This window comes from Ambystoma mexicanum, chromosome 6p, assembly GCF_040938575.1.
Source record: "Ambystoma mexicanum isolate Mex_15411 chromosome 6p, UKY_AmexF1_1, whole genome shotgun sequence".
Classification (NCBI taxonomy): domain Eukaryota; kingdom Metazoa; phylum Chordata; class Amphibia; order Caudata; family Ambystomatidae; genus Ambystoma; species Ambystoma mexicanum.
In genome coordinates, this window is record NC_090935.1 from 1,324,998,343 (window position 1) to 1,325,025,412 (window position 27,070).

Consider the following 27,070-nt stretch of genomic DNA (forward strand, 5'->3'; position numbering starts at 1 on the left):
GCCCATACACACTTTTGCCACCTTGCTCAGTTCACCTCACCATTCGGATATTCGTCTTCCGACTTTCGGGATCGTCCGCCTCGTTATCGGCTCTTCAACTTTCTGTTTGTTTAGCTTCCCATAGACGCGTGAGGGGATTCCCTAGAAACCGGGGGACCCGTCACACCCGAGCTTGCAAGCATAAAAGTGTTTATCTAACACTGCTATCTACAGGGAGCCTCACGCCCTTTCAGCCAAATGGCAGATTGTGTGATATTTCTGGGACCCCAAAGCTTACCTTCTCTCGATGGATATCTAACCATCATCTCTGAACTGGGTGATCTCCAGCCCTTTACGATGAGTAGCAATATCCTTGAGATGGATGGGGATGCAGAGTTTATTGATACATCAATAATCGAAATGACTCAGGTAGTTGGCAAAAAGGATAACTATTTTAATATCAATTAACTAATACAGCGAGTACAACAGACATCATCCGACGTCGCAAAGCAAATCTCTCAAAGCATTAAAAAAAAATTATACTTTTATAATAAAAAAAGTCATAGGTGACATTTAACCAATGTATTACTAACATCATCCTACGTTGCAAACTATAAAACCAATTGAGAAAAGTGAAAAGTGTTTGGATCTAAGGAACTATCTAAATATACACTCTATACTAGTATGGGACAATGAGGGAAAGTGATAGATTTCTTAACATCAAGTGGAGCAACTAAGCCCTACCCTCAAAATGGCTACTATGAACGTTATTAAATACACAACGTCCCATTGGCTACACAACTATTGGACCCCTAATTACGTGGTCCCCTAAAATTGGCTGCCACTCTAACCTTCGTCAGTGCTTTTCTACCTACGTCTAGCAGCACGAAGATTGGACTACCAGGTGCTGATGAACTTGCCTAAAACAGAGCTTCCCACCAATTAGCATATCCTTCTATCATCATCTCAGTGGTCTGCTGGCAATTAAGACTTTGAACTTGTCCTTGGGAGCGTTCTTAGCTCTGGAGAATTCAGGGGAGTGAAGGCACGCTCTGCCCTCATGCGTAGGTGTGACCATCTCGTCCATCCAACTTCATCTGTCCACGTAACTGTAGACCATGATTTTGATTTTCTTCTGTATTAAAATACTATTTTCTAATAGACCTCTGACGTCTTCCTTGTTTTGTTCAAGCCTTTAGAACAAGAACTTGTTCTTTCACGTGATTCTGTGTCCAATGCCTGCTCATTCCAGCCTGACAAGACCTTGACTTTCTTGGCTTGGATTCATGGTTCATCCAACCTCGCCTTTCTGAGATTCACTTTTATTTCATTTGTTTGCTTGCTGGGACACACCGAAAATTAGGCCTTCCTTTTTTCAGTCCAATTGTGCTATAACACGTAATGGAAACATCCATCCTTTATTCTCTATTCATATATGTATATGTTAGTGCATGCCTCAATTTATTCACTACTTAGCTAGCCATAAGAATACTACATCTACTTGCGTTTCTCTGCACCTGTAACGTGTAAAACAACTTGATAGCTTCATCATTTCTGTGGCATAAGCTTCTTCATCTTGATTCCAAGATGCCACTTATCCTTGATTCTTTCTTGATGCCTTATTAGAATATCTTCATTCTCTTGTCTCTGCATCTCTTCTATGCACATCAGTTTGCTTCTGCATGACGTCACCATTCATCTTGGCCATTCATTTGCTCTGCTTATTCTGGGATTTCATTCAAATGGCCATCATATCATCATGTATGCAGGTATGGTTTTCTCAATGGGAACCTTGCTTCCAGGATTCTCTTTGATATTGCTATTCTTACTGGTACTGCACATGTCTCACACTCTGGGTCCCAACATATAGGCAATATGGGTGAAGTGGTTGAGGTGGGGGTACTTGGCTACTCCTCCACACAACTGTGTCCTGAAGTGAGCTATTCATGCTTGTGGTGCAGGGATGCATTGTCTTGGGTGTGATATCTAAGTTGGTTGTAGGAGCTATAGAGTTCTACTGTTTGATGTCCATTGAGACTCATATTTAGATTGTCACGTGCAAGTGACTCAGTTGATGTGCATATAGTGTTTTTGAGTATAGAGGTTTAGAATGTTAGCAAAGAAAATATAGTGGAGGATGCTGTAGGAAGTTTTGAGCGTCCATCTGATGTCGCTGCTGTCATGTTTCGGTGGAGGCGCCAGCTGGATGATGTCTTTGTAGTGATTCCTTTCAGGTGAGGCACTTGTGGGAAGAGTTCCTGAGGCATCCTCGTGTGGGCTGGTATGCCTAGCAGTGGGAATTGTGCAGACACTGGTTTTGGTTGAGAGTGGTTACCCAGGAAGGAGGGAAAACATAGGGACCATGCAGCAATCTGTACCAAGCAGACAATAATTGATAAGTGTTCCAGAGGAGGGAATAGAGTAGCGATTCCTGAGATGGAAGAGTCCAGGTTGGGTCTCTAGGAGTAACTTTGCATTCGGAGAGCACAAGTTGTGGTATGCAGAAGCCATTCATTTGAGATTATGTTGGGCGTTGGGGCCAGAGACTTTATCACTTGAAATGTGTTTGCTTAACTTTCTGCAGTGTGGAGGTGGGGTGATGGGGGTTCACAGAACCCCTACACATGTCCAACATCATCAGGTTTCATGGTGCAAGAGAGAGAAAGAGAGAGAGTGAGAGAGAGAGAGAGAGAGAGAGAGAGAGAGAGAGAGAGAGAGAGGCAAGGTCATTAGTACTATTACCTCATTCCAGTTGCCCCTATGGCCTTAGGCAAAACATATCCTCCACACTCTTGCTCTGTATGGAGTCTGATTGTCACTTCCCTCAACCCCTGACTCTCCACACTGACCTTTGAGGGATGTAGAGAAGAACAGCTATAAGCCTTTCAACCCTATTTGTCCTGCATTTGAATAACGGGGAATTAAATAGTTAACCTAATACAGGAATGCAAAGAAATTAGGCAACAGATTGGCAGTGAGAATCCCCTGACTCTTTCATGAGAATGCTGTTAAATAAATCTCATGGTCTTTCATCTTCCCCAGAGGCTGCCCTTCTGCCTCATCCAGCTGCATGTGGTGCAGCCCCACTCTGAATTGCTGGCGAGGGACCTCTCTCGACATGGCCATCCCGCACAGCATTTGAAATCAGCTGTTTTCCCGGGCTGAAGGAGGAGGCTTGCCATGATTGGATGCCCTCCATAACATCATTCCAGCCTTCAACTGAGCTGTCAGGCAAACGCTGGTGCCCTCAAAGGGCCACCGGAAAAGGCCCTGCCCTCTCTTGTCTGGTCTTTTCCAGAGCTGGAGGGAGCCCCCACTCCATGCTGCCGCTTCTGTAACTTTGCCCGGGCCCACACTACACAATGAAAGAAATACTGTACCCCTGCATATCAGCACCAAGAACAATGTGCTACTACTTCTTACCGGTATGTACCCTGGATCACCTGCTCCTACACCACAACTCTCTACCTGGTTGCAAGGTTGCAAGCTGAATCTTGCCTCCCATGCCCTACAGCCTGACTGCAACCTGTATCTTCTTCCCACTTGATATCATCTGCTGTAAACTTCACTTATAGCTTGCTTTCTGCTGCCTGCTAGTGCCAAACCCATAATTCCTCTTCAAGAGAACCTTTATTATCTTTATCCTCCATTTTGTGTTGCTTCGAGGGCTTTTGGCAATTTCAAATCTAGCTGTGCTTTTAAAATCACTGCATCATCCATTTTGTGCTGTTGCTAGTGCTTTTTGGCAATTTCGAATCCGGGCGTGCTTTGTAAGTACCTGCATCGTTCATTTTGTGCTGTTTCTAGTACTTTTTGGCAATTTCAAATCTATGTGAGCGTTTTAAATCACTGCATCCTCAATTTTGTGCTGTTTCTAGTGCTTTTAATTCTGTGCACTTTTTTGCATTCCTTTGCTCACCTCCTCCTCTGTGCCTGCCTGGCTGCTAGGCCACTTGGTGAATTTCTGTGTATTGTGCAGCGCCCCTGCTTATCTCTCTCTCCAGCTCTACCCCCATGGCACTCTCTATCTTTCCTAGCTACTCTAACTGATATTCCATCACGTATCCTACCTCTCTCACAAAGTGTGGAAGAAAAAATCTGAAAAAAGCTGTCCTGGATTCTAATCCAGTCCTACCTATAGCTGACACTTAAGTCAATGCCACTTCGGGACAATTATGGTCATCCTCTTCACTGTCCCCTCTCCTGATCTATGGACCTTCATCTGGTCTCCACTCTTTCTCCTTTTTACTCCTCACCTATTAATGGTGGCACTAGGTGCGAAGTGCACACTGCACATTCTCATCCTCTAGGTGCAACATAAATGTCTATCAAAATGGCACTATCATGGCTCAAGGTTCTCAACCTGCTCTTCTCCTTCTTGACCAGTGCCTGGCCTCTCTTATAAACTTCCATCCTCTCCTGACACCCCTGCTTCCTCTCCCCTCACTTATCCACCGACACCGATGGGATTACCACATGCCTGTATACCCCCTCGCAAAACCTTCAAAGGTGGTTACCAGCTTCACTTAGCTATTCTGTATGCTCGCTCTGCTGTCAAATAATCCATTTAAATTTGTCTCCTTCTCAAAGACTTTGACCTGGACTTCCTCGCTCTTACTGAGACGTGGTTCAGTGCCAGCTCTGTCACTGCTCTTGACACTCTCCTTCCTGCGGGCTACAAAATCCTCTCCAAACCCAGACCCCACACACCTGGAGGTGGAGTGACCCTCATCTTCCCTCTGTGGGTCCCTGCTTCGTTCATTCCTACTCAATCCGACTCTTCTTTTGAATCCCTCGTCTGTAGGATTAGGGTCTCACCTACTCTCTCTCACCCTTGCCACTATCTGCAGACCCCCTGGCCCTATCTCCTTCTTCCTCTCTGAAGGGGTCGACCTTGCCTCATCCGTTTCAATCTCTTCTTCCAAACTCTTCCTTCTTGGTAACTTTAGCTTCCACCTCGTCTCTCTTGAATCATCCATCTCTCAGTTCTGTGTCCTCTGTTACTCCCTCACTCTCACTAATCTTCCTTCCAGCCTGACTCACTCTGCTGGCCATACTCTTGATGCCCTCATCTCTGGTGGCATCCCTATATCTAATCCGGTCACCACCACATACTCCTGGTCTGACCAGTCTCTCCTTTCCTCCCACCAGGGGCTGCTTGGCCCCCTATCATAGACCCCCCCCCTGCACAGCCAACCTCCTTTACCATCAATCGACCGATGACACGAATGTTAGTTGCTGCTTTTGCCTCCACCTTCATCCCCCCTCCCATCGCCGCTCCTGACTCTACCTCCGACTCTGTCCTTGCTAACCTGCACCTTGCCATCTCTAACATTCTTGACTTACTTGCCCCTGCCATGAGGATCCACCTAAAACCTGTCGCCAAGAACAACAGCAATTTGATTCCGATCTAACATCTCTGAAACGCAAGTGCAGATTTACTGAACGGAAGTGGCAGACCTTGAGTTTATCTTCTGACAAACTGGCCTGCCACCTGCTCCAAAGGCAATATTGCTTCTCTATTCGCTCCAAGAAGTGGGCCCACATCCAAGCCCACATCTCTAGAGCCACGAACAACACAACAAACTTTTCAAAATCTGCAAGGAACTCGTTAATCTACTTGCAGTCTCCACCTCTCTCCCTCCTTCCCAGGCTCTCTGCACTGCCTTTGGCTCCCACATCACATCCAAAACTCAGGACATCCTGTCCTCACTCTCCTCCACCCCCATCTCCTCTCCAATGCCTGACCCCATGCCGCCCTTGGCCCCCCTCCTCTGACCTCCCTTACTCTCCTCCCACCTGCACATAGCAACAGATGAAGTCTCTAAAGTGGTCCGCTCTATGAAGACCTCATCCAAACAGGTGCTCCCCTGCTCCTCCAGAACCATGAAGGACAACATTTCTTCTCTCACCTTAGCGTATCTATCTATCTCTCCTAGCTATTCTAACTTCTATTCTATCACGTATCCTACCTCTCTCACGAAGTGTGGAAGAAAAAATCAGAAAAAAGCTCTCCTGGATTCTAATCCAGTCCTACCTATAGCTGACACTTACGTCAATGCCACTTCGGGACAATTACGGTCATCCTCTTCACTATCCCCTTTTCTGACCTATGGACCTTCATTTGGTCTCCACTCTTTCTCCTTTTTCCTCCTCACCCATTAATGGTGGCACTAGGTGCGAAGTGCACACTGCATACTTCTCATCCTCTAGGTGCAACATAAATGTCTATCAAAATGGCACTATCATGGCTCAAGGTTCTCAACCTACTCTTCTCCTTCTTGACCAGTGCCTGGCCTCTCTTATAAACTTATGCCCTTCTCCTGACACCCCTGCTTCCTCTCCCCTCACTTATCCACCGCCACCGATGGGATTGCCACATGCCTGTATATCCCCTTGCAAAACCTTCAAAGGTGGTTACCAGCTTCACTTAGCTATTCTGTATGCTCGCTCTGCTGTCAAATAATCCATTTAAATTTGTCTCCTTCTCAAAGACTTTGACCTGGAAATCCTCGCTCTTACTGAGATGTGGTTCAGTGCCAGCTCTGTCACTGCTCTTGACACTCTCCTTCCTGCGGGCTACAAAATCCTCTCCAAACCCAGACCCCACACACCTGGAAGTGGAGTGACCCTCATCTTCCCTCTGTGGGTCCCTGCTTCGTTCATTCCTACTCAATCCTACTCTTCTTTTGAATCCCTCGTCTGTAGGCTTAGGGTCTCAACTACTCTCTCGCACCCTTGCCACTATCTGCAGACCCCCTGGCCCTATCTCCTTCTTCCTCTCTGAAGGGGTCGACCTTGCCTCATCCCTTTCAATCTCTTCTTCCAAACTCCTCCTCCTTGGTAACTTTAGCATCCACCTCGTCTCTCTTGAATCATCCACCTCTCAGTTCTGTGTCCTCTGTTACTCCCTCTCTCTCACTAATCTTCCTTCCAGCCTGACTCACTCTGCTGGCCATACTCTTGATGCCCTCATCTCTGGTGGCATCCCTATATCTAATCCGGTCACCACCACATACTCCTGGTCTGACCAGTCTCTCCTTTCCTCCCACCAGGGGCTGCTTGGCCCCCTATCATAGACCCCCCCTGCACAGCCAACCTCCTTTACTGTCATTCGACCGATGACACGAATGTTAGTTGCTGCTTTTGCCTCCACCTTCATCCCCCCTCCCATCGCCGCTCCTGACTCTACCTCCAACTCTGTCCTTGCTAACCTGCACCTTGCCATCTCTAACATTCTTGACTTACTTGCCCCTGCTATGAGGATCCACCTAAAACCTGTCGCCAAGAACAACAGCAATATGATTCCGATCTAGCATCTCTGAAACACAAGTGCAGAGTTGCTGAACGGAAGTGACAGACCTTGAGCTTATCTTCTGACAAACTGGCCTGCCACTTGCTCCAAAGGCAATATTGCTTCTCTATTCGCTCCAAGAAGTGGGCCCACATCCAAGCCCACATCTCTAGAGCCACGAACAACACAACAAACTTTTCAAAATCTGCAAGGAACTCGTTAATCTACTTGCAGTCTACACCTCTCTCCCTCCTTCCCAGGCTCTCTGCACTGCCTTTGGCTCCCACATCACATCCAAAACTCAGGACATCCTGTCCTAACTCTCCTCCACCCCCATTTCCTCTTCAATGCCTGACCCCATGCCGCCCTTGGCCCTCCTCCTCCGACCTACCTCACTCTCCTCCCACCTGCACATAGCAACAGATGAAGTCTCTAAAGTGGTCTGCTCTATGAAGACCTCCTCCAAACAGGTGCTCCCCTGCTCCTCCAGAACCATGAAGGACAACATTTCTTCTCTCACCTCAGCTCTTGCTGACTTCTTCAACCACTCCTTCACCCCTGGCTCTTTCCCTCTATCACTCAAGCATTCCTTTGTGCACCCTCTCGTAAAAAATTCATCAGCTGACCCGTCCTGCCCTGCTAACTATCGCTCTATCTCTATTACCCGCTTCCTGTGTAAACTCTTGGAAAAGTTGGTCCTCCCCAACTGACCCTCCACACTGATCTTGTTGGTTGTCTTTGTGACCATTAATCTGGATTCCGGGCATCCAGAGACAGAGAAACTGCTCTCCTGAACACCCGTGAAACCATGCTCTCAAATCTCAACTCCAACTATCTTGCTGTTCCATTCTCCTCGATCTCTCCTCAGATTTTGACACGTCAACCATTGCAGGCTCGTCCCCCAGGGCTCTATCCTATCGCCATGGCTCTTCAATATCTATCTTGCCCCTCTTACTCACCTGATCTCCCCCTTCTTTCCTCATTTCCAGTGTTATTTCCAGTGACACAGAGCTTTCCTTCAAATTTCCCTCTTCCCCCCATTCCTTCTCTCTCATCCCTGACTGTCTGTCTGCCATTCAGGCCTGGTGTGCAGCAAATGATCTCTGTCTCACTGTCAGTAAGATGGAGATCCTGCTCATCGGGACACCTGTGCCCACATTCCCTCCTGCCCTCTGGCCACCCTCCTTGGGCCCTCTAGCCCCACCATCTTGTGAAGCCAAAAACCTTCAGGTCATCTTTGATTCCGCTCTCACCTTCACCTTCATCATGGACCTAACCAAGAAGTCCTGCTTCCAGCTCCACCTCTTCAGAGGCATTCTTCCTTTTCTCACCTTCCCCCAGAAGCTCAATATCTCCAGAGCTCTAGTCCTCTCCAGGCTGAACTACTGCAACTGCCTCTTTCTTAACCTCCCTCATTCCTCCCTTCGCCTTCTCCAGCTAATCCAGAACAGGGCTGCGAGACTTATCCTTTGCTTCAAGCCCAGGGACTGTATCTCTCCAGTCCTAAAATCTCTCCACTGACTGCTGGTGGCAAGATGATCAAATTCAAGACCCTCTGCATCATCCAACAATTCCTTCTGGGGCCTGGGACCACACTATCTCCAATGTTTCCTCCCTAAATACTTCCCTGCTGGAGTCCTACGCTCCTCTAATTCCAACTCTCAGACTGTCAAACGCTTCTCCAAGCTGAGAGTGGGGGGCAGGTCTCTCTCCTCGACTGGTGCCTCCCTAACCCTCTCAAACTTGAGCCAGACCTCCTTAAGTTCCGGAAACTGCTTTAAACTCTGTTCTTAGCTACCTCTTTCCCTCTCTCCCTTCCCTTCAAATCACCCCACTGCTGCTGTGACTGTGGCTTGATCCTCGTGAATCTCACAGGATCCCAGGCCCTTCATCCCAGACAATACCAGCACCCCTTGCTCCCACTTCTTGGTGGTGCCACATCCCACCTTGTGTGTCGCCTGTACCAGCACTTAGCTTGAGGTTCTCTTCCTTGGCTCCCCTTAGCACTTCTCTCCCGGGCCCTCCTCCAGCACTTGTCCACTCCTCTCTTCCCCGTTTCATCCCCTTCCGTTGCACTTCTCCTTAATGCACTTGCACGACCAAATGCCACAAGGCCTAGTAGGACCACAACTGTAGATTACTGCTTTTGCCATCGTTTTTTTTCTCCCTTTTCCCTTCCCATTTAGTCTTGTGGTGCTTTGAAACACAATTCTGTTGCATAAAACGCCTTACAAATTCTCAATAAAATAATAAAATAAAAAATAAAAAGAATGAAGTGAAGTGGGAGTTAGAAAGAGCATGTCAATGGCATACGTGTAGACACAACTGGTTTTGTCTTTGTATTTTAATCATTGCTGTTGATTCCAACGGATAGGCTTCAAATTGAAACGTGAAATTATTTATTGATCCCAAAATACAACAGTGATGTCAGCTTTTGAACCGTACGTGACAAATCCTCTGGTTCGGCTCCAGGACACTTGTCTCCCACAGGTTGGGGCCACATCCTCCTCAATGCCAAGAGTGGGAAATGTAAAACACAGCCTACATGGGGCCTTCAAACCCTGCTCAGTGTATTCTCTGTGCTTTAGCGAAGAGTAATTGCGAAGAAGTGTTGTTAGCATAGATGTCAGACATGGCTGACCAGGTGGTAGCTGGTCGGATCTTCAATAAAGACGATGATCCCTGATGGGAAGAATTGAAAACAAGTTGCTAACCTGCATGGAAGTAGAGGATGCTGGGCATTTATTGACCCTTCTGCAATGACTTTCTGCCTCTGGGTACAAATGGAGCAATCTGATAGCTATCACCTGGCAATGCCAATTATGTTCAGTAATTGCAAAGGTAGATTTTCAGGAAAAGCTTCCACTCCTTTTGAGACATTTCTGAATTGCAGTATGACACCTCAGGCATTGACGTTTCTGAGGATGATTGCACTTCTCAGAGGGGGCCAGCGGAGGCAGGATCCCGGCCTTCAGCCCTGAGCCTCATAACTTCAGCCAAGGTGTGCAATAACTCCCCCAATCAATACACTGTCCTTTGGGACCCCGTGCAGAGACATGCCTACCTCCAGGACAATATCAATCAATACAGCCCTCAAAAGGAGACGGTAGAAGCAATGTGAGACAACAAGCGGGCGCGCACCAGTGCACGCAGCGACCCGGAACTGCCTAAGAACAGGAGTTCGGGACGGGAAGGAAATCTGTACCTGTGGTACAGCAACACATCTCCAGTTGCTTGACCATTAGGCTGATTTTATTTGATTTCTGCCTGTTTAACACGCTTGCATTCCCAATCTTCTTACCAAATTTCTCTTTGATCATTTTGTCTGCAATTCTTTCTTTTTTTTTTGTTAGCACTGATAGAATAATTTAAAAGCAGAACACATTATGATTTGATGGGCATCTGCACTCTGTTAGGGGAACACTTTCTCCCAATAATAGCAACAAATAATTGTGTTTAACCCTCAATCAGCTTATTAGGGGACACTCGTTTTCTCTCCCTCTCGCGTGATTTGACTCTTCATGAACCCGACTGAACCTTGGATGCGGCGAGGTTGATGACATAATCGCTTTACGCACTAACATCCCTGTGAAAGCGCCCATGAGCGGGAGCCTGCATTTGGTAATTGGGCCATGGAAGCATAATTCTTGGGCGCGAGCCGCGCATTTATTGTACAAATGAACTCTGCCGCTGAAAATTACTCTCAAATGCCCGAGACTAGAAACAGGCTGCCTGCCACCGAGTCCAGCCCGCTGTGCTGTCAGTGCGGGCTTTCATTCTGGCTTCCTGTGAGCTCATTTACCAGAATATGTAGCAAAACCGAGTTCAGTCATAAATCCATCTCTTCGAGCCTCTAGCAAGAAAAATCTCCTTTTTATATATGTGTTTGTTTCATTATAATTAATTATTGTATTTAGTCGGCAGATTTATTAGAAACTATTCATAATTACCTGTATATAAATCATTAAAATTCAATCTTTTATCAAATATGATACAGACCCTTTTCTAAAAGAAGAAAGAACATCGAGGTTATTTGGCTGATTTCATTCCATTTAAAAGGCCATCGTGATAATAAAATCCTTTACATTTGACCAGATAATAATCACATTTTGATGATGTTTCTGCACATTCTTTCAATGTTCAGTGTCTCAACAAATAATCAAAACAAAACAAGAATCGCCATTAGAGAGTCCATACACTAAAATACTAACATTATGTCTTAATACTCTAAAATCTGTTTTAAAGATATGATATTAATATAGGCACTGTACATATATGTGCAAATGTACGGTGTGCAAATGAGCGGTAAACGTCCTCCATCTTGTCCCTGGCATCTCTGATATGTGGTTCTATTTGAACATGTTCGGGTCATAGAATGCAGGCTGTAAAAAAATGGCAGTGCCGTCATTCCCACCCCCATTTTTTTTTATAGGGAGCAACCCCATGTCCCTTCACCGTTCTGTTGCCCATCATGTAACACCATGCGCTTTACCACCGCCCCCTCTCCCCCCAAACCCCCTGTTTCAAAGTGTTACACTGTGCCAAATCGCCATAGTAGTGGTCTCAGTCAGGCAGCAAGACTTGTCTGGAAGTTGGCGCATTGCGAATGCCGCCTGCACAGGACACCATTTTGGAATGTTAAACACATGCTAGGCTACAGATTTGTGAAAAGCATTTGAACAACATCCGTTTGAGCGTTGCAAGACATGGCGAGGGTTTGCAATATTAATATTGTGCTTGGGTTGAATGCAGGCGTGGGGTAAGTATTCACTTTTATGTTTCTGTCTGAAGTTGCGATGGGGGGACCACTGTGAAAACAGCACAAACACCAACCCGGCCAATCCAAAGAGCTGTCCCTGAGGAAGCAGACAGAGGACTGCAGCAGGGCTAATTGCCCCTGCACACAAGGCTCCTCCAGTGAATCACATTAACATAAAACGAAAATGGCAGAATCCACCAAGACTGGTCGATTTCAAGGGAATACACTTGTTAAGCAAACATTTGACAAATGTACTATGTTGCACTTTAAATGCACTGCTTTGTCCAAACGCAAAAGAGCATACAAGAATTGGTTCAGACTTCGTAAGAAACATACGTTACGTGAAACGTCAGGAAGAAATGTATAAAGTAATCAAGGAAGACAAGCCCCACGAGTTTTGGAAACGGATAAATGATAATGCAGCTTCTCCTTCCTTGGTTATGCAGGTTTCAGAAGTTGCTTAGATGCACCATATTGAGAAATCTATGCCATGGCTGCTGATGAATAAATAATAAATGCAATGCAAAATGTCAATAGATTGGATTACTGGGCACTCTAAAATAGCTGAACTCCCTTGTTACCGCATCAAAATCAGCTTGGGATCCTGGTCCCGATGTCCCTGCAATGCCCTCTATAAGGTGGCTCTGTCAAATTGGGCAAAAGCTTTACATACACTATTTAAAGTAACAAGTATATTTAAGATTACCCCTGCTGTAGTGCAGGGCGTCTTGATTCTATTAAAGACACGGTGGCGAGTATTATGCTTCAACTTACTTTATTCTTCTCTTCCTAGCAGACAAAAATCTTCTTATTTGCTTTCATTTTTTTTGCAAGCACCAAAAAAACACAACAAAACTAAACTGGGTCTACACATCGCATGAACACCATCATCTCTGATAGTCCTTCAGTCTATTTCCTGTCTCTGGGGCTCACTAGCGACTTCCTGCCCAGGTCCTTTCCTCTTCTTTTGATGCCTTACAACTGGCATATGGTAAAATGAAAACAGAAACAAACTCCTGAAGCCCACTCACTGAGCCCGAACCGGAACTGATCCGAATGAAGATCCCTTGGAATGTGCTGGCAACTCCATAAACGACCACTCAACACCTTCACTCCCCGGCGCTCAGCCAGCTTTCTGGTCATCCCCTGCCAAACAAGAAACTCATTAGGGATGGTACCAAGACACAATGTACAATAAAATAGCTGACAGCCATCATCACAGTAAAATTAACATAGTACTTATGTCCATGGGTGGGATTATGCTTGCCTCTGTGTCTTTAATAGAATTAAGATTCCCTGTACTCCAGCAGGGGTAATCTTTATTCTTTGTCAAGACCGGAGGCAAGCATTATGCTTGCTATTGCCTTAAAATAAAATGTTTTTAAAGTGGCATTGCTGCACCAATCCGGCGCACTCAAAATGTCATGAAGGCTAGCCCGACACTAAATGCCTTGGATGCCATGGCGTCTTTTACTGAATGCACTCTAAAATGTGTTATACCTATGCCTGCTAGGGCCATGACTTCTTGCACCCAACTGACTACAGTTGCTGCCGCTACCACCTTAAACCGTTTCCTGTGCATAATGAGCAGCTGAGAAATGCCTTGCTGGCACGCCTCGCTCATCCTGGCTTCATATTCCTTAATAGAATTAGCTATGGAAAGTTTTGGCTGCTCCTGAAAATAGGGATACAAGATAAACGTATAATGGCCCTTTGTTCTCTTTGCAGTAGAGAAAAATACTATGTCAGGACGTAAAGTCTTCCTATCCACTTCAAGAGCTTTCAGATCCGCTACCCTTCTACAAGACACCAGGTACAGCAGCATAGCTAGCTTCTCTGACAACTGCTGATCTGACGAATCCTTGTTCCGAGGCCACTCCATAAACAGTCGTAAAATGGCATTAACGTCCCATGGCTGTGCGTATGTGGGTATAAGGAGTGTACAAATCTTCCCACCTCGCAGCAGTCTTACTACCGCTGAGTGCTCTCCCCTACTGGGGCACCTTCTACCAGCATTTCTCCCCTCAGCACCCAGGTCCAGCCCCCAGATGAAGAACCTGCTCCACTGTCTGTTCAATCTGGATGCAAACATGCCGGTGTCCGGGTGACCCCAGAGAGCCGCTATCTGGGCAAAAACCTCCCTGTGTAGTGTAAAGAAAGTAATTCTCAGCCGTAATTCTCTGCAGCCAGCCATCCCTGGAAGTAAATACACTCTTTGTGCAAGGAAGAGACATATGGGCAGCCAGCTGGGGGTAAATTTGTTTAATCACTGCTTCTTACAGCAGAAAAAGGAAATGTTTCAACTTTGTACTGCATACATAATGGTTATATACAATGGCAACAGATTATGCAATGATTTTATGCTAATATGAACCTTGTATCTTAATAGGTTTTCATTTGCCAAGTTACTTAAATGTCAAACCATCACTTGTTTCCCATTGGACATGAACTTTTCCTGAAACACATGACTTCCTATGCTAATTAGCATGACTAGTTGTTTTCCACATTTTCTGAATCATCGGACATATGTTGCAACCTTAAAACTGGACGGAACAAGTTTAGCAAATGACGCACGTCTTCAGACTGTTAGAAACTGTACATACCTACCATTTAAACTGCAGAATCACTGCATACTGGCTTCAGTCCAATGCACTCTCTTTTCTGCACACGGCACTACATTTCTGAATTTTCTGCACTTCTAAATCTTCATGTAGTTTTTGAAGCCTGTAGCCATCTGTAATGCAATGGCTACCTTTTACTGACCTATATTTAATATAAAAAATCTATATTCTGTTTTAATTATGTTGTGCGCAATGTAAGCATTCCTTTATGTTCTATATTGCCCTAAATAAGTGTGTCCATTGTCACCTATTTCTAATGTACCTGCCTTTTATAAGGGCAGCGTAGCTGTCTCTATAGACAATACTCCTGATTTTTATAATATTGCACAGGAGTGAGGGGTATTGGCCCTAAATACCCGATTTACCTGTCTGTCACCAGAGGGAAAGAGAGTCTGCTCCTCTACAGCAGCCTCCAGTAGCTGGAGTCATGCCAGTAGTGAGAGTTCCAATTCGCCACTACGTTCTGAACTCTCGGAAGACATTCCATCATCACTGAGATCCTCCAGTCGAGGCAGTAATGCCAGACGTCCTTTGTCAGCTCTACTAGCATTCTTGACGGGGATCGCCAAATTGATTGATGTAACGCACCTCAGAGATGTTGTCCATTCTCAGAAGGATTCAACACTCGGCTCCGTCCCTTACGAAAGCTATTATTGCAAAGAAAAATGATAGTAACTCTAGGCAATTGATGTGGAGAGACAGCTGTTCCAGCGACCAGTTGCCACATGTTTCCAGGTGACCGCACATTGCTCCCTACCCTGCTCTGCTTGCGTCAGATTCTATAACTAGCTCTGGGACATCTCTGAAGATTGCTCGCCCGTTACAGGCTTCCATGTTATGGAGCCACCACTCTAGCCCAATGTAACGCTCACCTGATTCCCGTAGAGGCGCCGGTCTTGACTGGGCGTATACCGTATCTTCAAAGGTGATGTGTAACACACGGCTGGCTCTTTGGGCTGGACCTCTGTGCACTGTATGTCTGACTCGAAGGGTAAGATGTCTTAGGTAAGTGAACGCCGTGCTCTCCATCTGCCTCGGGGCAGGGTGCTGTAACCAGTTTCTTCACTGGATAAGGGGAGCAGGCCTCTTGACTTCAGAGGACTGCTGTCCGTCGTTTACTGCACGAACGGTAAGTTTCGAGTAATCCTAATGTCTTTAAAGTCTTTAGTAATGATGTCTCTTGTTTTGCAGGGTTCCGGCGATGGCGGATGACGGGCTGAAGTGAGTTGAAGATGGAGCCCGTGTGATGAATAGAAGCGCCTGGAAGCACGTAAGTAAGCGCTTGTTGCCTGCTTCACGATGCGCTCTAACTGTCTTTTTATTTTGCAGGTACAAGTTCGGAGCGGCTGCAGGGTGCCGGAATACCCACTGGGTTAGATGTGGAAAGGAGTAATGGCACGTGAGTATTAAAGTTCCCCAATGTCTTTAAACGCACCTTGTTTTGTCTTTCAGATGCGGGATGCAGCGCCGAAGGCCTCCGGAGCGTGCGAAGAGTTGGTAAGCTTTTGTCTTTCAGATGCCGGAATGCAGTGTGAAGACCTCCGGAGCGCACGAAGAGTAGGTAAGCCTTTGTCTTTCAGATACCGGAATGCAGCGCGAGGCGTTGGTGACAGCCGATGGACCAGGTAAGTGAAGAGCTGTCACTGAAGACCGTAATGCTAACCTGTTCTTTCTTGTCTTTATAGGTGTTGCTGAAGACTGGATTCAGGATGGTAAGCCTTTTTCCTTAGGCCCAGGATCAGATGCAGAAGACACGATGAGCGTTCTGCTGCAGAGGATGCAGAATAACGCAAAGCAAGATTCATCCATCGGGTGTGGTTTAAATAGCCTCCTGTAGTGCTTAGGTGTCTCCTTCCACAGCCACGCCTAGGTAAGAAAAGAGTTCCTGCTTTCCAGAAGAGTTCCAGTGTTCTGAATCTAGGGAGTGGCTCCTGCCCCACCCAACAGGAAAAGTAGTTCCAAACAGAAGAGGATCAGAGGCTCAACTGGCAGGCAAGTAAGCAGCATGGTCTGCTGCAGGTAAGTCCACCCAAGCATTATGAGCCCGGCGCTTCCAGCGCTGGGACTGGGCATATTTATGAGCCTGGTGCCACTGGCGCCAGGACTGGGTCCAAAAGGTCCCAATTGGGACTGGTTGGCACTCGGAACCTGGGTTATGGATCTGCTTCCAAGGGAGTTGGGAAAACCCTGACCTTTTGGAAGCAGAGATCATGACAGTACCCCCCCTCAAGGCCCCTCCCAAACCGGGCTTCTCCGGGGGTTTTGGCTTGTCAGGAAATGTTCGGTGAAATCTTTTGATTAGGCGAGGAGCGTGGACATATTCAGCAGGTTCCCAGGATCTCTCTTGGGGGCCGTAGCCTTTCCAGTCAATTAGGTAAAATAGTTTAGATTTGGAGATCTTGGAGTCCAGAATGCTTTTGACTTCAAACTCGAGTTCTCCATCAACTAGGATAGGTTTTGGAGATTTAGTTAGTCGGGTTTGAGGTTGCACGGGTTTTAATAGAGAGACGTGGAAGACCGGATGTATCTTCATGTGCGGGGGTAAGTCCAACTTGACCGCTACTGGGTTTACTATGGTAGTGATGGAATAGGGACCAAGGTATCTTGGGTTGAATGTGCGTGGCCCTTTTAGAGGTAGATATTTGGTGGATAACCAGACTTGATCCCCTACTTGATATTGAGGGGCTTCCTTCCGATGTTGATCTGCTCCTTTCTTGTATTGTTCTTTAGCCCTTTGAAGGTGAGAAACAGCTTCCTTAAAGGCTTGGGTGATTGTAGAATGCAGGTAGTCTACTGCTGGTGTTTCAAGATCTTGGAGGGGATCCAACTCCGAGGTTCGAGGGTGACTGCCGTACAAAAGAAAAAACGGGGTTTTCCCAGTTCCCGAATGGACAGAGTTATTGTAGGCATATTCGGCTATCCAAAGGATGTCTTTCCAAGTTTTTTCCGTTTGTTGCAGCATGCAGCGTAAATACTGTTCCAGAGTTTGATTGGTCCTCTCGGTTTGTCCGTCGGTCTGAGGGTGGTGACTGGTCGATAGTCTCACATCAATTTGAGCCGACCGACAGCAACTTCGCCAAAAATGAGAAATAAATTGACTACCTCGATCCGAAATTAGAACCGAAGGAAAACCGTGCAGTCGGACGATGTTTTCGAGAAATTCTCGGGCCAGAGTTGCTGCTGTTGGCAAGCCTTTGAGCGGAATGAAATGCGCCATCTTGGAGAATAAGTCCACGATTACTAGAATCGTATTGTATCCGGAGCATGGAGGTAGATCGGTGATGAAGTCCATAGAAAGCGTATGCCAAGGGCGAGGTGGGATGTCAATAGGGCGTAAGAGGCCTGCTGGTCTTTCCTTTTGACTCTTGTTTTGGGCGCATACTCCACAGGACATTATAAAGTCTCTGATATCTTTTTTCCAAGACGGCCACCAGAAGTAGCGCTTGATCTTTTCTGAGGTCTTGGCTATACCGGGATGTCCTTCCATTAAAGAATCGTGATAACAAGAGATTACTTTTTTCTGTAAATCTGTGCTGGGTAGGTATAATCGTTCTTGGAAATACAATAAGTTGTCCTTTACTGCAAAGTCCTTTCCCTGCAGATGCCAATTCTGTATGTCTGCTGGAGTTACAAGTTGCCTGGCTTTATCCTTAACTTCCTCTATGGATTCTGTGGCGATTACACCCAGAATTCTTTGTTCGGGAATGATTGGTACAGGTTTAGGGTTGATCAAGTGTTCTTCCACTCCCATCCGAGAAAGGGCATCAGCTTTACCGTTCTTTGTACCAGGTCGATAGGTAATTATGAAGTCAAACTCGGCAAAGAATAATGCCCAACGGAGTTGTCTAGAGGATTGGGCTTTTGCGGTTTTCAAATATTGCAGGTTTCGGTGATCCGTAATCACAGTAACGGTGTGTCGGGCCCCCAGCAGATAATGCCGCCAAGCCTTAAAGGCAGACTTGATAGCCAGAAGTTCCTTGTCAGTAATCGTGTAATTGATTTCAGGAGGCGAGAATTTGCGGGACCAAAATGCCACGGGATGCAACTGATTGGTTACCGGGTCCTTTTGTGATAGAACTGCCCCCATGGCAAGGCTTGAAGCATCAGTTTCCACGATGTAGGGGAGTTCGGGGCGAGGGTGTTTTAAGATTGGTGCAGAGATAAATTTAGTCTTCAAATCCTGGAAAGCTTGTTCCGCCTCGGTAGACCATTCAAAACGTTTGTTTTTCTTTAACAAGGCAGTGATGGGCTGGACTATTCGAGAGAATTCGGGGATAAACCTGCGGTAAAAGTTAGCGAAGCCTAACATGCTTTGCACACCTTTTACGGAGGATGGTGATGGCCATTTGAGAACTGCATCGACCTTCTTTGAATCCATACGCACTCCGCCAGGTGATAATATGAATCCCAAGAATTCAACTTCAGTCACGTTGAAAACTTATTTTTCCAACTTAGCGAAAAGTTTGTGTTGACGCAATCTTTCGAGGACCATTTTCACGTGTTTCCGATGTTCAGATTCCGATGAAGAATAAACGAGGATGTCGTCAATGTAAACAACAACACACACATCTATGAGCTCTCTGAGGACATCGTTCATAAAATATTGAAAGGCGGCCGGGGCATTGCAAAGTCTGAAGGGCATGACCTGATATTCAAATAGCCCATACTTGGTGCGGAAGGCCGTCTTCCATTCATCGCCCTCTTTTACTCGTACCAAGTGGTAAGATCTCCTCTAAGATCCAGCTTTGTATATATGCATGCTTTTCTGACTTGGTCCAGGAGTTCAGGGATCAAAGGTAACGGATATCTATTCTTAACGGTGATCTGGTTCAGGGAGCGATAATCTATACAAGTTCTAAGGTCTCCTTCCTTTTTTGGAACAAAGATCAAAGCTGAAGAAGCAGGGGACTTGGAAGGACGAATAAACCCATTTGCCAGGTATTGATCCATGTATTGTCGAAGGTGAAGGTTCTCAGGCTCGGTGAGGGCATAAATTCTACTACAAGGAGGAGTAGATCCAGGTATCAGGTCTATCTGGCAGTCATAAGACCTATGAGGAGGTAGAGAGTTAGCCTGATCCTTCCGGAAAACATCTTGGTATTCTAGGTATTCGGGAGGTAACTAGGGAGTCTCTGAAGAAATTGCTGCCAGTGCAACACCAGGTGGAGGGTGACAAGTAGAGACACATTCTGGAAACTGGACCGTTCTTGCTCGCCAATCGATCAGAGGATTGTGTTTCTCTAACCAAGGTATTCCTAGAATAATCTGAAACTGAGGGGCCTTGATCACATCGAACACGATCTTCTCATGGTGTCCATCTTGACTTACTAGCGTCACCTCTTGAGTGGTATGCGTTACTGGCCCGGAGGCTATCTCCGTACCATCCACCGTAGTAATGACGTCCTTTACAGCCTTGGGACAAAGAGTTAGATTCATCCTCAAAACCATTTCATGATCCACATAATTGCCGATGGCACCGCTGTCGACGTAAGCTTCAATTGCATGTAATCGATCCAGATTATCAGGGCTAATGAGGACCATAGGTATCACGAAATGCGAGGTCACGGAACTGGTTTTCACGCTCGGCAAGAGGACCTCTATTCTTGTCGGGCGAGGTCGTTTCCCTGCTCAGAGTTTGTAACTTTGGTAACTGCAGCTCCTACTGCCTTCTTGGCAGGTTTCACCGGACAGTCTCGAAGAAAGTGCCCTGAGTTTCCGCAATAGAGGCATAATTGCAACTGTTTTCTCCTTTCCCGCTTCTTTTGTGTTAGAGGACCTTTCAGACCCCCTATTTGCATGGGTTCCCCGGAGTCTACTCCTTTGGAAGGAGTTGGCGGTTTGGAAAATACTCGAGCATCAAACTTGGAACGATCGGCCTTCCTGTTCTGCAGTCTGTGATCTATTTGAACGACTAAGTCTATATAGTCCGAACAATCTTGTGGGGGATTCACTACTTGGGCTAACACATCTTTGAGCTCTCCACGTAGACCTCTATAAAATAGCGTAATCCTTTTGTCCTCAGGCCATTGAGTTTCCACTATCAGTCTGTTGAAAGATGCAATATAAGCCAAAAGGTCTTGATTACCTTGTCGCAACGAAAGAAGCTCATTGTCCAAGGCCTGCCCCTGTGAATGTCTTGCGAACAGTTTTTCCATACTGAGCTGAAAAGCTTGAAAATCATGGAGGACCGGATCATCTTGATTTACTAGAGGGATCGACCAGTCTGCCGCATTGCCACTAAGGTACGAAAGCACGAAAGCTACTTTAGCTTGATCAGTTGGAAAGGCTGCTGGCCGGCATAAGAAATGCAACCGGCACTGATTGATAAATACTGCAAACCTCTTTGGGTCACCAGAAAATCGTTCGGGCGGAGCCAGAGGTACATTCCCAAGTAGGTTGATCTGCACTGGATTCATAGAGGATGTAGAAGGAAGATTTCCCCCAGATGCGGGTAACGGGGTCTGTCCGGCTTGTGACTGTAGCAATTGTCTAGCGAGATCATCTGTTCGCTCCTTGGAAATAATCAGTTCCCTTCTTAGAGCGTTCGTTTCCTGACGGGCTGCATGCACTTCTGCCCTTAGTTCCCCAAGTAACTGGGCTAGCTGGTCGGTATCCGAGGTTTCCATAGCGCCTGGACGGGAGTTTTGTGGTAGGCTTTGCGTTCTGTAACGCTCACCTGATTCCCGTAGAGGCGCCGGTCTTGACTGGGCGTATACCGTATCTTCAAAGGTGATGTGTAACACACGGCTGGCTCTTTGGGCTGGACCTCTGTGCACTGTATGTCTGACTCGAAGGGTAAGATGTCTTAGGTAAGTGAACGCCGTGCTCTCCATCTGCCTCGGGGCAGGGTGCTGTAACCAGTTTCTTCACTGGATAAGGGGAGCAGGCCTCTTGACTTCAGAGGACTGCTGTCCGTCGTTTACTGCACGAACGGTAAGTTTCGAGTAATCCTAATGTCTTTAAAGTCTTTAGTAATGATGTCTCTTGTTTTGCAGGGTTCCGGCGATGGCGGATGACGGGCTGAAGTGAGTTGAAGATGGAGCCCGTGTGATGAATAGAAGCGCCTGGAAGCACGTAAGTAAGCGCTTGTTGCCTGCTTCACGATGCGCTCTGTCTTTTTATTTTGCAGGTACAAGTTCGGAGCGGCTGCAGGGTGCCGGAATACCCACTGGGTTAGATGTGGAAAGGAGTAATGGCACGTGAGTATTAAAGTTCCCCAATGTCTTTAAACGCACCTTGTTTTGTCTTTCAGATGCGGGATGCAGCGCCGAAGGCCTCCGGAGCGTGCGAAGAGTTGGTAAGCTTTTGTCTTTCAGATGCCGGAATGCAGTGTGAAGACCTCCGGAGCGCACGAAGAGTAGGTAAGCCTTTGTCTTTCAGATGCCGGAATGCAGCGCGAGGCGTTGGTGACAGCCGATGGACCAGGTAAGTGAAGAGCTGTCACTGAAGACCGTAATGCTAACCTGTTCTTTCTTGTCTTTATAGGTGTTGCTGAAGACTGGATTCAGGATGGTAAGCCTTTTTCCTTAGGCCCAGGATCAGATGCAGAAGACACGATGAGCGTTCTGCTGCAGAGGATGCAGAATAACGCAAAGCAAGATTCATCCATCGGGTGTGGTTTAAATAGCCTCCTGTAGTGCTTAGGTGTCTCCTTCCACAGCCACGCCTAGGTAAGAAAAGAGTTCCTGCTTTCCAGAAGAGTTCCAGTGTTCTGAATCTAGGGAGTGGCTCCTGCCCCACCCAACAGGAAAAGTAGTTCCAAACAGAAGAGGATCAGAGGCTCAACTGGCAGGCAAGTAAGCAGCATGGTCTGCTGCAGGTAAGTCCACCCAAGCATTATGAGCCCGGCGCTTCCAGCGCTGGGACTGGGCATATTTATGAGCCTGGTGCCACTGGCGCCAGGACTGGGTCCAAAAGGTCCCAATTGGGACTGGTTGGCACTCGGAACCTGGGTTATGGATCTGCTTCCAAGGGAGTTGGGAAAACCCTGACCTTTTGGAAGCAGAGATCATGACACCCAACCCTCCACTCCTGATCTAGGGGAATTAGTTGATGGTAACCTAGACCCGCCCTCAGATACCAGATCTTCAGCCTCTGCAGCACTAGGTAGTGCAAAGGGCAGGGAATGTTCACTTGGATGGAGGCAGCTAAAAGACCAACAATCCTCACTAGGGCTCGTAAAGATATTACGGTCTTTTTCAACACTTCTCTCATCTTTATCGCTCTCATTTTGAGAGCTGGAAGTTCCAGGGTTGCTTTTGTTGTATGTATGACGAATCCCAGGAAATCCATGCACTGCCTGGGCTGAGTTTGGATTTCTCTTGATTTAAAGAAAATCTAGAGTTGAAAGAAGCTGAGACACCCACTGCATCTGCTCAGCAAGCACTTGCCTATTGCCTGCCTACAGGAGAATATTGTCCCAGTAAATTATCATCAGGACACCTCTCTCCCTCAAAGCAGCTGCCACTGGTCTCATAATTTTCGTGAACGCTCAGGGCGCTGAGGTGAGCCTGAAATGATGGCACTTGAACTGCCACACTTACCCATCCTACTGAAAGCCCAGGTACCTGCGGTGCTCTCTGGCTACCGGGATAGTCACATAGGCGTCCTTCAGATCTCATCTCACCATCCAGTCCCCTTTCCGAAGAATGTCTCTGAGGACATGCAGTCCCTCCATTTTGAAGTGCCTGTAAACTTGCCACCCATTGAGCTCATTTGGGTTGATGAGGGGGTCTCACTTTCTCTTTTCTGTGCACTAGGAACATGCTGCTTATGGCAACTGCTGCTGCTGCGCTGTTGCTGTGCTCTATACCACCCTTGCTTGCTAACTGACGAAGCTCCTCCTCTAGAAGTTCGCACTGCCCTAACTGTTGGGGTCTGACCCTCTGGACTGATTCCGTTGTAAACTCTAGCCAGGACCCCACCACTGCCTGCAACAGCCATGCACCGCTGGAAAGCTTCTGCCAATATTCTAAGCACAAAAGCATCCTGCCTTCCACTGGAGGATAGCAGACCAATCTTCTCACCTGCTTGGGCTCCTTGGTGCCGGTAGTAGCCTCGCCCTCTGCATCCTGGACTGACATGTCCTCATGCTGGAAGGAAAGCGTCCTGCTGACGAGATTCCTAAAAGCGTGATCTTGGGTTTGGAGGTCTCTTATGGGAGTGGAAGCGACCGGACACCCAACCTCTACTGTGACCGGTCCCTGCAAAAACTCAGGGAGATTTTCATAATGGATGTCTGCGTTTTTTCTAGGACTGTATATGTGCCCACAAATCTCCCCATTTCTTTTGTGAATGCCTTGCCCAACAACTTCACCTGCCTCATAAGAGGCTAAGTACCCTAATTTAGCAATTTTTAGTAACAGGCCTGTCCTTCTCTCGGATGGCAGGGCACAGGGACAGGGCACAGTTTGCGTTCCCCAGAAGGCATACTGCTCTTTGAGCCCAGTTTGCTAATGTCTCAGGGTCCACTGACTCCCCAGTGTCTCTGCCAGATCAATGATTTTCGCTATTGGACCTGCACAATCCAAAACCTTTTCCTGGCATCCCTTGCAAGCCCAGTCCATATCTCCATGCCCTTCTGAGGTGTCTGGATGCTTTAGGTGCAAAGGTAATCATTTTGGGATTCAGCTCTGGACTCACTGCTACTTTTGGGCCATTGTACATGTACAAGGCCACTCTTGGCAATGGTAACCAGTCATTCGACCTGGAATATACAATCGACACAGGATTGAACATGTCTGTCAGATCTTCTTTGGGCACCTCGAGGTGTTTCTCCTTACACTTAACTGCTCATTGTTGGCTCACCGAATAACCTACAAAAATTAAGTCCTAACTACTCTAACATCATAATCGATGGCAACACCATCCCGGTCGCCAAAAATGTGAAAACACTTGGCTTCTATCTTGATGCCAACGTTAACTTCACCAAACAAATCAATGCTACCGCCTCAGCCACGGCATATACCGGAAAACTCATTAGAGCCTGTAGACCGTTTCTCTCCCCTAACAGTTGCCTCATACTATCCAGAGCCCTTATACAATCGAAACTAGACTATTGCAATAGTCTCTACCTAGGTGCCAATCAAGCGTCAATTAACAAGCTCCAAGTCCTTCAAAACAATGCACTTCGGGCAGCGCTAAATATCCCCAGACGTGAGCACATCTCGGCCACCAGAACTACATGCAGATGGCTCACCATCCAACATAAAATCGACCTAAAAACACTTTGCCTGACGTATAAAGCTCTCAACAATCTAGCACCCCCATACCTGACCAACAAACTCACCATGAAACCGTCCGTGAGAACCACAAGATCCTCCAACACCTTATGCCTTACAGTGCCTAGATTTAACTCCAAAAAAGCCGGAGGCTCGAGCTTTACTGTCCTCGCCCCCCAACTCTGGAACTCCTTGCCACTGAGCATAAAAGCATCCAACTCCTTCCAGTCATTCAGGAAACTGGTCATTGGGTGGCTTCTGACAAATAGCCAACTTTGAAGTCAGACCTAGCTATATAATGTATTGACTGTTTATTCCTCACTTATGTTACTATTGGGTGCTTTCACCCTCACTGCCTGTATATAACTGCTATTTAAATTGTTCTAGCTTCACTGTTTATTACCCTGTACCGTGCCTTGTAACCTTGTACTAAGCGCCCCTATACTCTTGGGTCCGGAGCACTATAGAAATAAATAAACAAACAAACAAACAAACAAACACTTGCCTTTCCCACTCTTTGAACTCATTGAGGATTTCGAGTCTGACACGTCAAACTCTTGTGAGGAGTCCTTGTCCCTTATATTTTCTGCCCCTGTGGAAGGGGGTAGGGGGCTCGGCACAGTTGATCGCTTCACGAAAGCCCTCGCACTGGCTTTCCATTTATAAATCAGCACACCGAGCAATGGATCAGCTTGTTATATGCTGCCCTGAGCTGTCTCTGTGAGCTGGCATCCTTGTGCAGCTCTGCTGCACCAGCAGTGATTACTGTAAATGCTCTCCACCATGCTGAAACAAAAACTAGTCTGTTTCTGAGGCTGGCTGCAACACTAACATACCTGTGCAAGCGTACTGGGGGCTTGTGCACTGCGTAACTTTACTGTATGCGCGTGTGCCGCCGAGTGGTAGCTGGAAGCCTGCTTCACTCAGCGGCGTCGCACTGGGGTTGAGATCTGTAGAGCGCAGCTGGGTGCCCTAACCTGAGCTCGATTCTCATGGGTCCAGTTGTGCTTCCAACATTAAATAAACAAAATCACTCACACTGATGCAGCGTTAGAATCTCTCTCGCGTTCGCGCGGCGCGCAAATGAAAAACGTTGTCTGCATGAAAGCAGCGATAAGAATACCTCATAAGTACATCATACACACATTCTAACAGTATACAATCCTTCTTGAAAGGATGATCTCTAGAGGAAAGACACTGGGCCTCATTATGAGAAGCGCGGTAAAAGCAGGTTTATTACCGGCATGGAGGAACTAGCAGGTCCGTGCTCGTATGACGCCGCTAATAGCGGGTGATTATGAGTGCGCGAGCATGCGCGAACCCCCATGCCGGTAATGGCCATATCGCCAAGGTGCTAAAGGCCCTCCAACTCCCCCATAGTGCCATCATGGGACCCGCCGATACCTCCGCCTAAGAGGCACCCCTTAATACCGAGCCCGGTAATAACAGCATGCTTATATCGGGCTTGTAAGATCGGACCCAGAAGTAACGTCATTGCGTCGGAATGGGAAATGGGCCGGCGGCCATCTTTAAAAACACAACCCATTGCAATCCTCCCAAACCAGCAGTTGTTTTCAGGAGAGACCAGTGCCAATCCCTTCACAATGTCAAAGGCTACCCGGAAAACTACCCCCCGCCTGTGCAAAAGCGTTTTTCCGATGAAGAATTTACCATGTTGGTAGACACCCTTGGCGCACATGCAGACGAGGTAAATCAGCATAACATGAAGCGTGAGGCGCAGCAGCACAAAAAAGGAGATCTGGGAGGAGGTAGCCCGCAAGGTCTCGGTTGTGGGCACCACTCCACAGAGTGTGAAGGGTTGCAAAAAGAGGTGGGATGACCTCCGCCTCAGGGTGTGGAATATCCTGGCAAGCAACGGGAGGGAGGCCATGGCTACATGCGGGGGTCCCCACTCACCTACCAAACTGTCCCTTTGGGAGGAGACGGCAAGCACGTTTATCCAGATGGAGTCCCTCGAGGGATTTGGGGAGATGGAGACGGGTGCCGCAACATCTGCAGATGGAGGTGAGTGACCCTGCAGATCCCTGTAGGGGAAACCCTGACTTAGCGCAAGTGATGTGGAAGAGAGTCCAGGCAAGGCAATGCATGTCCCAACACACACATGAACATATCCAGATGGAGGGCCAATCCCTGCCACACTGAAATGCATGCTGAGTGCCAATCCCATTACCAACAC